The sequence below is a fragment of the Amblyomma americanum genome, chromosome 1 (genome assembly GCF_052857255.1).
Source record: "Amblyomma americanum isolate KBUSLIRL-KWMA chromosome 1, ASM5285725v1, whole genome shotgun sequence".
Lineage (NCBI taxonomy): Eukaryota > Metazoa > Arthropoda > Arachnida > Ixodida > Ixodidae > Amblyomma > Amblyomma americanum.
The window spans coordinates 510,062,485-510,078,429 of NC_135497.1; the positions used below are offsets into that span (position 1 = coordinate 510,062,485).

General features: G+C 48.3%; 1 pseudogene; it reads left to right on the forward strand.

Annotated features, from left to right (window-relative positions):
• LOC144128285 (zinc finger protein ubi-d4-like) overlaps positions 1-15,625 on the forward strand; it is a 53,966-nt pseudogene extending 38,341 nt beyond the window's left edge.
• Positions 15,626-15,945: the final 320 nt, after the last annotated feature.

Here is a 15,945-nt window from a genome sequence, read left to right on the forward strand (position 1 = left end):
GCGGATGGCCCGGGGTTGAAAATCTAGGCGACGCCCCGAGACGGGCCAGCAGCTCCTGGGTCACCTTTGCGGTAAAGTTTGTTCCCTGATCTGAGCAAACCATTTCCGGCACTCCAACTCTAGAGAATATTTCCACCAGGGCGTCGCACACTACTCGGGCCGTCAAAGATTTCAAACAGACTACCTCTGGCCAACGAGAGCACACGTCCATCAAACAAAGAGCATACTTATGGTCTTTTGAAGACGGGGAATCTATCGGTCCTACACAGTCCATCACCACAACCTGAAATGGTCTTGGTGGTCTAGTCAGGGGCGTTATTGGTACCCTGACAGACTTCCTTTGGATGGAATTCTTTTGACACTGTGGACAAGCCTGGCAATACCTCAGAATCTCGGTGTTCATGTTCGGCCAAAAGAATGAACTCTTTATACGCTACCTGGTTTTCTTTGCCGCGAGGTGCCCACGCACTTCTCTGTCATGTGCTACTTGCAGCACCGCTTGCCGCTTGCATTTCGGCAGAATGATCTGTCTCACCATCCTCCCGTTTATCTTATCTGAATGATATAGCAGGCCATCGGTTACCTGCATACCATGGGTGCCCGCCTTTGCCTGTTGCCATGAGGTTTTCAAGCTTTAATCCTCCAGCTGTAGTGCCCTAAAGCTCAAAGACGTTGCTTCCCCCAGCTGTTCGTTTTCATTTGGTTGTGCAACAATTGCCGCCACTGTAGCACGTGGGTTCCCCAAATTGCAATCGTCCTCTCTCTTTTCGTTTTCCTTTTGCTTGACCAGTTCATTGTAGTCACTAACCGTTAACAAGCAGTCAATTTCGATCGCCAACTCCTCTGTCACTGCGCACAAGATGGCAACATGTGCGCCCCTCCGATCCACTCTTAGTGGTACATACGCCAGCCCCGCTTCACTCTGATGCCCGAAGGCTCCCTTCAATGTTACTTTGCCTCGTGGGTCTACAAATTCCTGCGGCAGCAGTAACTTCCTGACCACTGTGATGTCCGTGCCCGAATCCAATCGCGCCAAGATGACTGATTCGCCCGAACACAGAGGAAAATCGGCTACGTGTGTCCCTGCCAACTGAGTGCTCCGTTTTGGCTCCTGATCCTGGCACCGAATTTCAGCGCTTTGACGGGTTACTTCTATCACCCTGGAGGTAATCTTCCTAGCCTCTGTGTCTAGGCATTCTCGGGCCATATGCCCTAAACGGCCACAGCGGTAGCAAATGAGTGACGCAGCCCTCTTTCCTCTTTCGTGCTCCCATTGCCTGCCGGCAGAATGCCCCTCCGTGGCATCGTTACGAACACTTAAACCTCCATTTCTTATTTTTTCTTCAGTTTCTAGACACTCCCTAGCCATGTGACCTTGTCGGCCACAACGGTAACACTGGCGCATCGTCATCTGTGCTTTAAATGGCGCATTCTTCACCTCTATCTGTTTTTGCCCATGGAGTGGCGATGCCCCACCCATCTCTCTTCTATGTCCTTCACCACTGGCCATACCCATGCGCGGAACGCTAGCTCCCGATGGTTTCCCCCGCTGCTCTCCACAGCCTCGACTACTTCTGTAAGTCCGTCTAATTTCAGCCAGCTTTTGATCTCCTGAAGTGCTATCTGTCGCAGCGCGTCATTGGGCAGGACCTCTTTCAGTTTATCCACCACTACCAGCTCCATCAGCTCCTCCGTTTCGGTCACTTTCCCACTGCTGGTGTAATATGCGTAGTAGCTGCGAAACCGGTAGCCGAACTGGCGCCACGATTCCTGCGGTCCTTTCTTAGCCGTGTCAAACATTCTTTTATACTCTGCCGGGCTTAGTCTCAGTTCCCTCAAAATTACTTGCTTTAGCTGTTTGTATTCAAGAATTTCTTTTGTCCCATTTTGCATCGCCATTGATCGCATGCGGTAAGGGACGTAAGGAATCAGGGTGATGGATTGCACGCTTTCCGGTACACTGAAGGAGTGGAACAGCATCTCCACGGAATCAGACCACACCGGAATAAACGACTCCTCTTTGGGCATTCGGGGCAGTATACTGCACAGCATTTTGGAGTATTTTACTGCTTATTTCCCTTCTGATAGATCAGCTGTGCCTTGTCTGCGTAATTTCTCTGTCTCGAATTCAATTTTCGCCCTCTCTAACCTCATCTTCTCTATTTCCATTTCGATTTGCATATTGGGTTCAGGTTCGCCCCCTTACGTGCTTGCCTCGCTCACTACCCCAGTCGTGCTATCATCCATCTCTGGCGAGAGTAGCTTACCCTTTCCCCTCGTGAGCATAAAGCAACAAAAGCTGAGAGCAGCGCTGTTCGCTCACCGTTTTCTTTCGTCGCCTTGTCTTCAAAGATCGTCGATCAGTCCAAGTTCCAGAGTTCTCTCACAATCACTTTCGTTTTAACATGCCACCAGTCCTGGTACGAATCGCCCCCACACTGTCAAGTCCCGCTGCAATTGCGTCCGTCCTCCCTTGCTCTGTTCGGGTCCACGATTGTTCTCCACACCTACATCGGTGTCGAAGTTGCGAAGATCGGTGAAGATCCGTCTGCTGTCTCTTCTTCTGGCGTTCTTCTTTCTTAAGGGCACAGGGTAAGCCCTATACTTCCCATGCATTTTAGGCCATGTTGAGGTACATGTTTCTCACTAACTAAAAACAGTAGCCTAATAATACATATATCATTGTTTGCCAAATTTTGTGCTCTTTTTACTGAACTAGAATATTTGAAATGTGTTGAAAATTCGATTTTTAATAAACTTTTTTCCGGTAGTACACAAATCTGGCCTTTCTTTGCGCATTTCAAAATTCATAACAGAATAACTGCTCAATGAAATTGCTTAATTCTAGTTCAGTAGTTGGCAACACTTATGTAGATGATTGAAAAAAAAAATCAGCCGTCTGTCTTGAAAGGCATTGGAAATAATGGTACCTTTGTAAGAAAAAACACTGTTTTGAGATAATAGAACGTAAAGAGAAAAAAGATGTGAAAAACCATTTTTTAATCGCAGAAACGCCTCCATAGTAATTGGTCTAATAGCCCCCTGCTTCGTAGTCACTGTCGCCGTCATTTTTTTCGCTTTTCGGCTTGTCGTTTTGACTGTCGGGCCTCTTTTGTAAGCTGTCGTGTTGCTCGGTCCGCAAAGTACATACGCTTATGGTCAGCTTCCCTCAGCCACTTGATGGTGTTGCTCCCTGGGTTCAATCCACACGCCTTCAAAACGTTGGCCCGTGCGATGCTACCATCATTAAATGAAAGAACAGCATCCAGTGTTGCCATCCGTAGGGTCCGAAGCCTAACAAACACATTCTTTGGCGCGCGTTCCCAAACAACATGGTTGAACGACTCATTTGCATTTTGAGTTCGCCCATGCAGGCACTTCTCTAGGAGCTCAGCCTTCGATAGCTCCCTATAAATGGGTTTGATAGCCTCGAAGACAGATGCAGGCAAACTCTCCTTGTGGAAAAATGGCTTGCCCTCTGACTGACTTCTGTTGAAGGCACACCACGTATCAGGTCCCTTTGGGCAAAGTCCATGGCATGGGTCATCGTCTGTGGCCGATAAGTGGAAGAAGGTTGCCCAAACGGCCTTTCGCATTTCATCCAGGTTTCCTACATTTCTTCTGATGGCCAAACCATAGTACGTCTGGAGCTTGTCTATTACTGCATCAGTCAGTCGGCCTCGGCCCGAGAGGCTCTTTCCATCAGAGAGTTTTCCTGCTTTGTTTCCTTTTTTTAGCCTTCGTAACCTTGTGCCCATCCTTTTTTGCACGTGCCCTATGCACTCAACCTTGGATATTTCAACGGAATCACCATATGGCATTTGTGCCTTCACAGCCATAAAAGCCTTGCTGTCACCATCCCCAAGGTATTTGACGTATCGAACGCCGTGAAGCTCCTCACTCCTGCCGAAAATTTTCAGTGCTCCTGCGACTTCCATTCCACCACTGGTGCCTTGGTAGTTGCTTTGGCACACCTCTCTATGAAGGGGGTCACTGTTTGTACCCTTGATGCTGCACTTTGGACAACATTTAGACAAAACCTCCACATCCAGCACTTTCCCAGAGTCTACACTGGTCGCAGAGACTATGCCGTTATTGGAAGTATGGCCTCGCTTCTGCCAGCTTCCATCAAGAGCAACTGCGATGTCTTTAACCCCCTCATTCAGCTGCACAGCTTCGTCAGCTGCCCTTTTCATCGACTCCTGAGCAGCAGCTTCGATGTGACCTAGAAGCTCGTGATTGTATTTCGCAAACTTTGTCGGCGGCTTAGGAAGGTTTAGCATAGCACAGAGTATATTTCCTGAAGCCATTCCCTTACCAATGGACCTCAAGGCATACACTAACCTGAGGTTGGCTTCATAGAGGCCAGAAGTAGTTTTCTTCGACGTCTCAAATCGTTGTGCGGCACTACACACTTCACAGTTCAAACTGTAAACGCTTGCAACACCTACCCGTTTTGTCACAATTTTGATGAGCTCAACACTTCCACCGCACTCTCTGCACACACAAATCTGTGTAATTGCGGCACAAATGCCGTCCATGTCCATTAAGGCATATTGGCTGCTGCTCTGTAGCACATCCTCTTCCTGGAAGCACAGATAAAATCTTGAAAGCTTCGATGTCGAGGAGCTGGCGCGTTCAGCGTTCGGGATCTCATTCGGTCGTGGACATCCTTTTGCTTTTTCACGATGAGCGTAGCGGTTGCCGTGAAATTCACGCCTGACGAAGGCCTTCTTTGCCCTGGGCATCTCAACTTATCAGCAGCAACCAACACCGGCACAATTTACAATACTGATAGAAAGGGATAGCACTCGGACGCAGCTGCATGAAGGTTGCAGAAACGTGGAAAAAACGTGCAAAGCGTCTCAGGATTGTCTTGGCTAAAAAAGAGGAGCTGTACAATAGTTGCCAGACAATTTTTTATATGTAGCTGATTTTAGACATGTTTTGAAATCAGGTGGTGGACTTTTTGGTTGAAAAAATTGACGTTAATCCTGAAAGGGGGCGTGGCCACTCACTACTTGGTTTCAGAAAAAGAGTTTTTCAGCCGTAAATATGGCTTTCTGAGGAAAGTGCGATCATGGAACATGTGTAGAAAGAATTGAACTTCTAAAATTCCAAAAGAAAAAAAAACGATTTTTTCCTAATTTTACCTTACCCTGTGCCCTTAAGTTTTTCCACTCTTCTTCGCCACCCAAGAGCAAACGTTGCTGGTGAGCTGACTAGCTCGGCGTCTTCTCAACTTGCGTTGCCTCTGTCTTCCTCGTTCCCGTCGCAAAGCAGCGGTCCCTTAATCCTGTCGACTGCGCCAGTCACGAATTTTTCCCTCTCTCTCTTGTTGTGGACGATGTTGTTGTTGCATCCAGATGTTGACGTGGAGTGGTAGAGGGCGGGTCTCGTGAGTGACCCGGGGGACGTACTTCGCGACTGGTGAGTTTGAGACAGGTGTGCAGGTCTTCTGACGTTGGCACTTGGAAAGGCTTTCCTCAAAAAATTATTTATGACAATATTTAGCAAAACTTATTTACATATGCCGACAGATTTTGGCCTCTCCGCTTTAACTAAAAAAAGACAAAAGTCCAACACTCTCGCGACTCCTGACCACCGTCGGCCACAATGCGACCAACCCACCCGGCCGCCGCTCAAGGAACTCGCTTCTCCAACTCCGCGACCCCGGGACCACCACCGGCCGCGTACGACCGATCTGTCCGGTTGCTACCAACCAACCTCCCGCGCTCTCCTTAGCGCGCACTCATCTCCTTGTCCTCCCGCCAAAACTACACCCTCAGCCAATAGGTGACTTTCCCGCCACATTTGGGACGCAACATTTCACAACACAAAAGAAAAGCACACAATATAAAACACACGCCTTGCAACACAAAAGAAAAGCACAAAATATCGAACACACGGCTCGCTGCAAGCTGCCGTGGCTAACTAGAAAAATGCCACAACGAGGGGGAGAAACCATTTATGACACATGCGTCCTGTTAGCCGCTTTGGCCTAGGGTGCCCGGATGCCCGCTCGCCTCCGGTGCTGGCCCATCGAGCAAGCTGCCGTGGCTAACTAGAAACATGCCACAACGAGGAGGGAGAAACCATTTATGACACATGCGTCCTGTTAGCCGCTCTGGCCTAGGGTGCCCGGATGCCCGGTCGCCTCCGGCGCTGGCCCATCGAGCAAGCTGCCGTGGCTAACTAGAAACATGCCACAACGAGGGGGGAGAAACCATTTATGACACATGCGTCCTGTTAGCCGCTCTGGCCTAGGGTGCCCAGATGCCCGCTCGCCTCCGGCGCTGGCCCATCGAGCAAGCTGCCGTGGCTAACTAGAAACATGCCACAACGAGGAGGGAGAAACCATTTATGACACATGCGTCCTGTTAGCCGCTCTGGCCTAGGGTGCCCGGATGCCCGGTCGCCTCCGGCGCTGGCCCATCGAGCAAGCTGCCGTGGCTAACTAGAAACATGCCACAACGAGGGGGGAGAAACCATTTATGACACATGCGTCCTGTTAGCCGCTCTGGCCTAGGGTGCCCGGATGCCCGGTCGCCTCCGGCGCTGGCCCATCGAGCAAGCTGCCGTGGCTAACTAGAAACATGCCACAACGAGGGGGGAGAAACCATTTATGACACATGCGTCCTGTTAGCCGCTCTGGCCTAGGGTGCCCAGATGCCCGCTCGCCTCCGGCGCTGGCCCATCGAGCAAGCTGCCGTGGCTAACTAGAAACATGCCACAACGAGCGGAGAGAAACCCTTTACGACACCTACGTCTGATCGAACCATTCCCCCTCGTTTAGGCCGAGGCTCCCGACACTCGCGCGCTACGCCGCCCTGAGAGCCTCTCCCTTTTTTTCGGCGCGTTCCCCTGCTCCCCTTCAGCGGCCCTCCTCAAGCCTTACCACGACGTACGCCAGCTGCGTCGTGACATGATCTTTAATTGAGGAACATAAATCTGTGATTAGGTATACAGTTTAACCCCCGCTACAATGAAATTAACAAGGTGCGCGAAAAATTTCGTTGAAGGGGAAATTTTGTTGTGGCGATATCAGCCCAAAAACCTAAATCTTACTGCGCTCTTCAAAAATGTCATTTATTTCCAGAAAATTCGATCATCTTGGCTTGCGTCCTTTTAGTGGACATGAGCGTCGTGGTGCGAGTTTCACACTCAGCCAACAACTGCATCGTGATGTCATCGTCATACGCATTAGTGAAGGCACGAATGGTGTCAAATGCGTCGCGTAACATGCGCTGCAAGACGGCAGGGCTGGTGCATCTTCCACGTCGCCCTCATCTTCGGACGAGGCGTCGTTGTGGTGGGCCTCTTCAATTACTGTTTCATCGGTTAGCTCCTCGTGTGCTACCACGTCCGCCTCAACAGCGATGTATTCATCAAGGTTGCCATCCGCTGGTATGTTTCCGGCGCCCTGAAGTGCTGCCCACGCCGCAGTTACCTCTGAGGAGGGAGGCTCTGTTAGGACGTGGTCATTGTCCGTTGAACTGGACGTTGATTCAGCGCCATGTTTAAGGCCAGAGTGCCCAAAGCAGTTCTCAATTATGGTCCACCGAGTCGCTGTCCACGCTGTGGCGATCAATTGCAGTGCCACGTACAGGTACACTTTGGTTGGCCGTCTGGCCTCAATATTCAGCAACAGCCGTTGAATCAACCGCTGGCGGTAAGCACTTTTGACGCTGCTAATAATGCCTTGCTCCAACGGCTGAACCAGAGAAATGGCATTTGTCTGGGCCAGTTGGTATGAATCCATGATTTGTGCCAGCATGAACTTTGGGACAGAAACGAAGAGAGACACGTGGAACACGGAACACACTGCTGATCAAAGGTGAAGGTGGGGCTTTAAGAAGAGAGAAGAAAAGAGGGGCGCCCAGCGAACAAGAAGATACTGCAAAATGGAATTTTTCTTGGCCAGTTGGTATGAATCCCTGATTTGGGCCAGCATGAACTTTGGGACACAAACGAAGAGACACGTGGAACACGGAACACACTGCTGTTCCACGTGTCTCTCTTCGTTTGTGTCCCAAAGTTCATGCTGGCCCAAATCATGAACCAGAGAAGTACAGTTTTCCGGTAAAGACCGCATTTACACATTTTCGAGCTCAGTGTCCTTAACATTATGAGCCGAGCAATTATCAACTAACAAACACACTTACTGGTTTTGTAACTTCATATCATGGTCAAAATGCATGACCCAATCATGGAAGATTGCCCGCGTCATCCAAGATTTTTTGTTTGCCACATATTTAACTGGCAAGCGCTTACCGCCTGTGAAGTACCGCGGCTTCACGCTCTTACTGATGAACAGCAGGCAGCGCTTGTCGGAGCCGTCCGTGCTGCTGCAGAGAAGCAGTCACACGTTTTTTGTTGTGCTTGCCTCCACTGCATGGTTGGCCCTTTGGGTCCAGCGTCTTTGCGAAGAGCAGTTCATAGAAAAATCCCGTCTCATCCGCGTTGTAAATGTCGCACGGGGCGTACTTTTCATTATCTCCGGCAGAGCAGATGCCGTCCAAATCGATGGGCTGTTGACGTCTGAAGAAGCCGACTCACTACACAACTTTCGCTACAATGTCATGCCGGGCTTTAAAACGTGTCAGCCAGCCTGAGCTTGCCAAGAAATTTTCAATGCCCAGTATGCAAGCATAGTTCAGTGCTTTTTCTCGAAGCACGCTTCCACTGATGGCCATTTTCTTCGCACGCATGTCGAGGAACCACGCGAACGACGACTTTTCAAGATTCTCGTGTGCCGCTTGCGTCAACTTCTTGCGTGTGCCGGATGTCCCTGAAGGAAGAGCTACGGTGATGGAGTATTTCGCCTTCTAAATGGTAGAAAGCGTGCTATTGGAGGTGCCGAAATCCGCAGCGATGACACCTTTCTTCTTCCCGCTTGAGGTCTCTCGGATTTTGCGTGCTTTATCCTCCAAAAAAAGGTACTTGTGCTTTCTGCACGACGGTGCCATGCTGGTATCGAGTCTAGCACACTAACACAAATGAAACACCGGACAATCGCAATGCGTCAGGCCGGCTCCGCTCCGCTTCTCTGTCGATATGATGGACAATATCGCACAATATGACGGACGACGTACAATGGGATGACGACATCGAATGGCGCCACCCATTCGCATTCGATGCACTATGGGGCACACATCGATTACAGGAAAGGTTTTCAGTGAAATTAAACACCATGAACATACGGACTGGGAACGTTATGCTTGTCTTGTTGTAAAATAAATGTTAAGCGCATCTCCACTGAACAAAAATTTTGTTCAAGCGGAAACTCACCGAAAAGATAATTCGTTGTGGCGAGAACTAGCATGCATTGTTTTCTATGGCTAGTTGACGGGGAATCCAAAATATTTCGTTGGAGCGGCATTCGTTGTAGTGGGGTTCAACTGTATGTTCCAATTTATGGTGGCATAGCAAGCAGCTTAACATTGTCAGCTGAAAAGACGAAACAATCTTTTGTACAGGTGTAACCGAGCAGATATGGCAGTTATCTGAGTGCTAATTTCGTAACAGCCCGAAAGAGAGTGACATGCCTCTTCCAACAGCCTATGCTGTTTGAGCAGACTATAGCCAGAGCACGATATTTTTTTTCTTAATTTCACAAATGTGTCCTTCAACATAGTACAGTTATGTATGCATATGCAGACCTGTGTTGGCTATAAATGCCATCAAGGCCCGGTGTTGGGGCCGATGTCTCCAGATTCTTGTGTCTTGTGGTTGGCTAGGGTGGTAATCCTGGATGCCAAGGCGTAGCTTGTCTGCTGTCCGAAGTCATGGCCAAGTTAGCGAGTAGTGGTCTACAGTCACTTCTGTAGTGGGATTTGGGCAGAAGGGGCAAGTCAGAAGAGTCTGCGATGTCCAGGAGGTCCTGACCGCAGCCATCACCGCAGCAACGCCACCTCTTCATTGCGAATTGAGCACACGGGAAGATTGTATCCACGCGGTGGAATTATAGTATGCATGAATGGCTGAGAAATTCTTTTTCAGACACTACGGCTCCTCCTGTGGACAGTTTCAGTGAAGGCAATGGGTACATCACCTGCAGTTGTTTGTGCTAGGTATTATGGCACATAAGCTACTGAAGCTATCATGCGCCAAACAACTGCAGTGGATGGCATGCATTGTCAGTAGGGTTGTGCGAATATAGAAATTTTCGAATACGAATATGAAGAAAAATTTGCTACATATATCAAATCGAATTTCAGGAAAAGAAATTTCAGAAAATGATAAACAAGCAATGTTGTTGCCTTATTTGTTTTTTTTCCAAAATAGTGTGTGGTCTTTGCAACTAAAATAGACAAAACTAGACTGCCTCAGTACCGTATAAAAAACAAGATGTGCACAGAAATGTATACTTAGACCGCATAAGGGTATCCAAAATGTAATGAGGTCATGCAAAACAATGCCCATAAAATGACAAGACTGGCAGCAAAAAAACTAGTAAAACCTCATTCATTCGGAGTTCAAGGGACCGGAAGAAATGCCCGGTTCCTCTGAAGGCCTGGAGTTATAAAATTCTTCGCCCCTTTCCAGAAAAAAAAGAAAACCTGCCGAAAATGCAAAGATGCAGTAAGGCCTTATGAGGTGGCTCCATCGCGCTAACACCTGTAAGCCCGTGACGAGCCGGTCATTTTTCAGTGCTGGAAGGACAACACAAACGCAAGTAAGCGGCCGGGGAACACACAGCGGCGTCGGAACGGCGAGACGGTTTCTAAAAAGGAAAAAAATCACCTGCGATGCGCCGGTCCGCGTCCAAAAGCCGCATGAAGCTGGGATTGGACTACCGGCGAATTCGCGGGCCGAAAGTTGCAGTCGCCCGTGGAGGCCGCGAAGCTCAAAAACCGAAACTACGCGGCCAGGCGATTTTTTGATCTAGCGACAGGGGCCTTGCAATCGTTGTCACGCCTGCCGTTAAGCCCACTAAAGAGGTGCGCGGATTACAATGCACCAAGCAAAAGGCGGGATTTTTTACAGGATCGCTTGCCCTATTGTGACATCTCTATGTACCCCTTCAGGAGGCTCCCCCGAAATTCTGCAAGTACGCTTTCCCGCATAGCGTCGTTTACAAGACGGGATGGCGGAGATCACGCTCGGAGATTTATGAAGGCGACAGGACGCATTTTTCAGATGTGGGCATTAAATATATAACATATTACGGAAGGATTTAAAAAAGCTCGATTTCGCTTTGCGATTGTTCGAAGCGGGCCATCGGCCATCTTGTTCGCAGCACGTGTGATGTGTGAGAAAGTCAACTTACGAAGTTTTGCACGAGGTCAAGCCTAGCGGCGTCGGAATGCGATCGGTCCGCATGATAAACCACGGAAAAGGAAGGGAATAGGACTTCTGTATTGTTTTCCTGGAATTTTTAACTCCATCATCGGCTAATTTGCCCAGATACTGTGGTTTTGTCATGGCCGAATTTATGAAAGTCTGCGCAGTATACGATCGCTGGCAAGTATTCAGGAATTTTCGAATAATCGGAAATTCTCGAATATCAATTTCTCGAATACGAATTCAATATCAAACATATTCGACTCGTATTCGAAATTTCGGATATTCGCACACCCCTAATTGCCAGTTTCGCTATGATGGCGTGTAGTGTGTCGAGCCTGCACAACTCGGAGAGGGCATGGCTATGATAGCATAATGTGCCACACATCGCCCATGACATCCAGGGGTCTGGCTATGCGCCTTAGAGCCTGAACTGCTTGTGTGGAATTTGTGCGCAGGAGAAAATGAGTCGGGGACACTTTACAGAGGCGGTTCCTTAAAGTAGACACACCGTCGCGAACGGCTACGAGCTCTGCTATCACGGAGGGAAGTGGCGCCTCTGTGATGTAGGAACATGACTGGCATACATCGACGACAGCTGTACAAATGAGAGTCAAGTCAGTTGTCTGAATTTGTCCAGCTGGCTCTTGTGACGTGATAAGATCCTGGTTTAAAAACGAGCATGATATTTTTAATAGCAAATGATATCAGCTTCCAGCTGTAAAATGGTGCTTTCTGGCCAATAATCCCTTATGGAGAGATGACACTGGGATTGCTTGAGAGAGCGAACGTGCACCAGGGCAGGTGGTCCTCACTGTCTATTTAACCACATGTGAAGGAAATTTAAACACGCTTTGGACTGCTGGAAAAGGTTGAAGCGGTACTCGAATAGTGTCACTGGAAATACAACATTAGCTTTAAGGGGGCCAAGACCATAGTCAGCCATGTGCAAGCCATGTTATCAAGGGTCACTTGACCCATTGACTGTTAGTGGGTCACATGGCTGATGAATGGGCCACATTGTTCATGAAGCTGGTAACAATGCATCACATCATCTTGCCATGTGGTGACATTATTTCATGCAGGCAGCGACCACAATATTTCAGGGAGGGGCCTGGCTATAAGAGCTGGTGGTGCAAAACACGGAATCTCTTAGGCATGAATTATGCATTTAGCGCCCATTCTCTGCAGGCTAAAGAAAACAACTGGAAACCATGGCGAACTTCAAGCCGAAGTTATTCAGATATTTCGAAACTTGCCATCTGAATGGTAGTGTGATGAAAAAAATGTGCTATACCTGCATATATAAGTCAACTTGAAATAAAAGTGAACTGTTCAACCCAAAAAACGTCCAACATGAGTCAAATTGGGTGGAGGGGGGGGGGGGGAGTGTTCAGCAGTCTAAGGGAATGGCCTATACCCAAATGGCCAAGCCGAAGTTATTCAGATATTTCGAAACTTGCCATCTGAATGGTAGTGTGATGAAAAAATGCGCCATATCTGCATATATAAGTCAACTTGAAATATAAGGGAACTGTTCAACCCAAAAAACGCCCAACATAAGTCGAAGTGGGTGGAGGGGGGAGTGTTCAGCAGTTTAAGGGCATGGCCAATACCTAAATGGCCAAGCCGAAGTTATTCAGATATTTCGAAACTTGCCATCTGAATGGTAGTGTGATGACAAAAATGTGCTATACCTGCACTTGAAATATGAGTGAACTGTTCAACCCAAAAAACGTCCAACATAAGTCGAAGTGGGTGGAGGGGGGAGTGTTCAGCAGTCTTAAGGGTATGGTCAATACCCCGTGCAGCTACCACAATTTGTGAGCCAGTACATGAAATGCACAACGCCTTTCCTACAGTGTATTTTACAATTACGTCCACTCCTGACGTGAATTTGAATTTTTTTTGCACACTGGGTACGTTTTTGTAGCTTATAAACTCATTCTTTCTTTTCATAGTCTTTCAAAAAAATACAGTGACATGGTAATGTGCATGGAGTCTTTTTTTCTTTTCCTTAGTTCCTGTTTTTCTAGCTCATGCAGAGTTGCTAAGTACTGGAATGTCACTTGGTATGTCTGCCAGTGTTGGCTGCAAATACTTATATTCACAGCAGCGGCGCTGTCTCTTGTGCTAGGCTAGGTTGAGCAGGCCCAACGAGGCAGCCGTGGTATTTGTGCCTGCCGCGTCTTTCGTGGCGTGGATCGGCACTTCAGAGGGCAATGTCCATCGCTGGTAAAGGAGACTGGCTGCCTGCACATTGTGTCGGTGTGGATTTGTGTTTGCTGCAGGGGCAATTAAGCACGCTGCGCATTCCTGTCGAATGCACGACCCCTGCTGGAGGGGGACAGCTGTGTAAGTCCGTGTGACCAATCCATGCAGGACCAGCTGCTGTTCTGTGATGACTGCGACCGGGGCTACCACATGTACTGCCTCCAGCCACCCCTGTCTGAACCGCCCGAAGGTAATTGGTCACACACTGCTCGGGAGGTGCTGGACTGCATCTAGTGGCTTACCCCAGGGCAGATGGGGGAGAGAGTGCATGATTGAGTACACTGGTGGATGGTAAGTACTACGCTGTTCATCCTTCTACTGTGGCGTGGGTGCGCCCTTCTTTGCCCATGGCGACACAGTACCGAGTGGAACCTCTGTGGGGTTCTTGAGCACGTGAAGAGAGAATAAGTCGCTGTTTTTCGTTAGTGGTGGTAACATTTTAACTTTTTGCAAGACCATGTTTCTTGGGTTGAAGTATACTCCGTTTAATACATAGCAGTCAATGCAGCCAAAACTGCGAAGCCTGTTCGCGCTCCTCGTCTGCATCGTAATGTAGTGCGTCGAAAGTAAAAATTGTGATGAAATTAAAATTAACGTAGCGTTGGTCGAGATTTTAGTATAATGACAAAAGTGTCTGCAAGAAAGATTGCTTTTTTCGTTTACGTTCTCCAAAACAGAGCGCCTTAGTTTTCTGGTTTTTTTTCCGGCTCCTCCTGTATTGGGTTTTCGCAGCTAGGCCGGCCGGTCAGTTGTCTGCCTTTGTCGTTTGTTTTCGTTTGGTTGGTTTCGTATGGTCGTTTGGATTTCAAGTCTGTGAAAATGGTGTCGCTATCTCCTACTCGCCTGTTTTCTTCGCCCACTGCGACTGCAAAAAAACTTCTTGTTCGCCTCTTTTCCAAGCTGAAGTCTCTGAAGGTTTCGAAAGACTGCAAGCGGGTGATTGTCAGCGTACACGCTAGCATAAGGGAGCGCTTCCTGGAGAAGACTCTACGTGAAGTTCTCGCAGCTGTGGGCGAGATGACAGGGGCGAGTTCTAAAATGTTGAACTTCTACAAAGCTGTCAGGACAAATGACGTACAAGAGACTAAGAAAGTGCCCTTTAATAAAGAGTTGAACACTTGTTATTTGAGCCCTTATGCTTGAGTGGTTCACTTGAAGTCTAGCCTTTTTTGTATGCGCATGCTCCCCATTATTTATAAATTCACTTTTTCTATCACCGTACAAGTATTGATTCATTGTGTGCCGCGTGCAAAAAAAAGTCACTGAATGCCCGAGAACAGTACTTCGCAATCACGTCCGTCGCCAATGCACTACACTGCCTTTTCCCTTTGAAACAAGTAAACAGCACTGTGTTTTTCAAAGTAGGCATTACAGTTTGATGAAAAACGACCGGTGATATATAGCTCGCATTTCGACTTTCTCCCTAGCGATTCTTTTAAGAAAAATAAAAAATAAATGAGAAAAAAACAGCCAGGCCGGGAGTCGAACCTTCGCTCCCCATAAAATGGAAAGGCGCGCTTCATACCACTAAGCCACAACGCGAGGCGGACGGATACATTTTGTTAGTTTTTTGAAGCGGACTGCTTTTGTACCTTCGGCAGCGTTGACTGCTATGTAGGAAATGAAGCGTAGACTGCTTGGTTTGCTTGAGAGTTCACATGTGACGGTTCAAGGCAGCAATGTGAACCATTGTATTGTTCGCTGAGGAGCTTCACCTTTGCGTATGGATGTGCAAGTTGCTTGAGGATGTCTACCTGGTAGGAGACAGTCTTCTAGAGACATTAGCCTGTAAGGCTCAGCTGTACTGTGACCATACTCTATGCAAACAGTATGCAAACTCTATGTGAAGCTTGCTGCATATAGTGTGTTTGTTTAGTGTTCGTGATCCCACCATGCCCGAGCCAACATGGGTGGTGTGTGTGTGTTTCAGGCCTGTGGAGCTGCCACCTGTGTGTGGAAGAGTACGGCCGAGTGGAGCAGCGACCATCAGCAGCCGGAACCCCTTCCTAAGATCATCCTGCACAGTACACTCTGCTCGAGGCTGGTCAGCTGGATTTGTGGGAAGCTTGAAGCAGAGGAGGAGTCTGTAGAGCGGCAGCAGTGGAAGCCCAAACACCGGCTTTGTCTGAGCAAGGCTCTGACAGCATATTTAAAGTGGATGCATGGATGCCCATTATGAGCCAGTGTGCCGGCACCTACATTTTAAAAATTCTGGCTGCTGAGACATTTCTTATGTGCTAAAGTATAGATGTGTGTGTCCCGTCCTGTGGCATCATCTGCAACAATAAATTCTTCCAGCTAAACAACCTGGGACCATTATTGTGATCAGTCAGAGCCTTATCTACAGTTTTTAGCGCCTGCTGGTAATCAGGGTCCCTGCAGGCT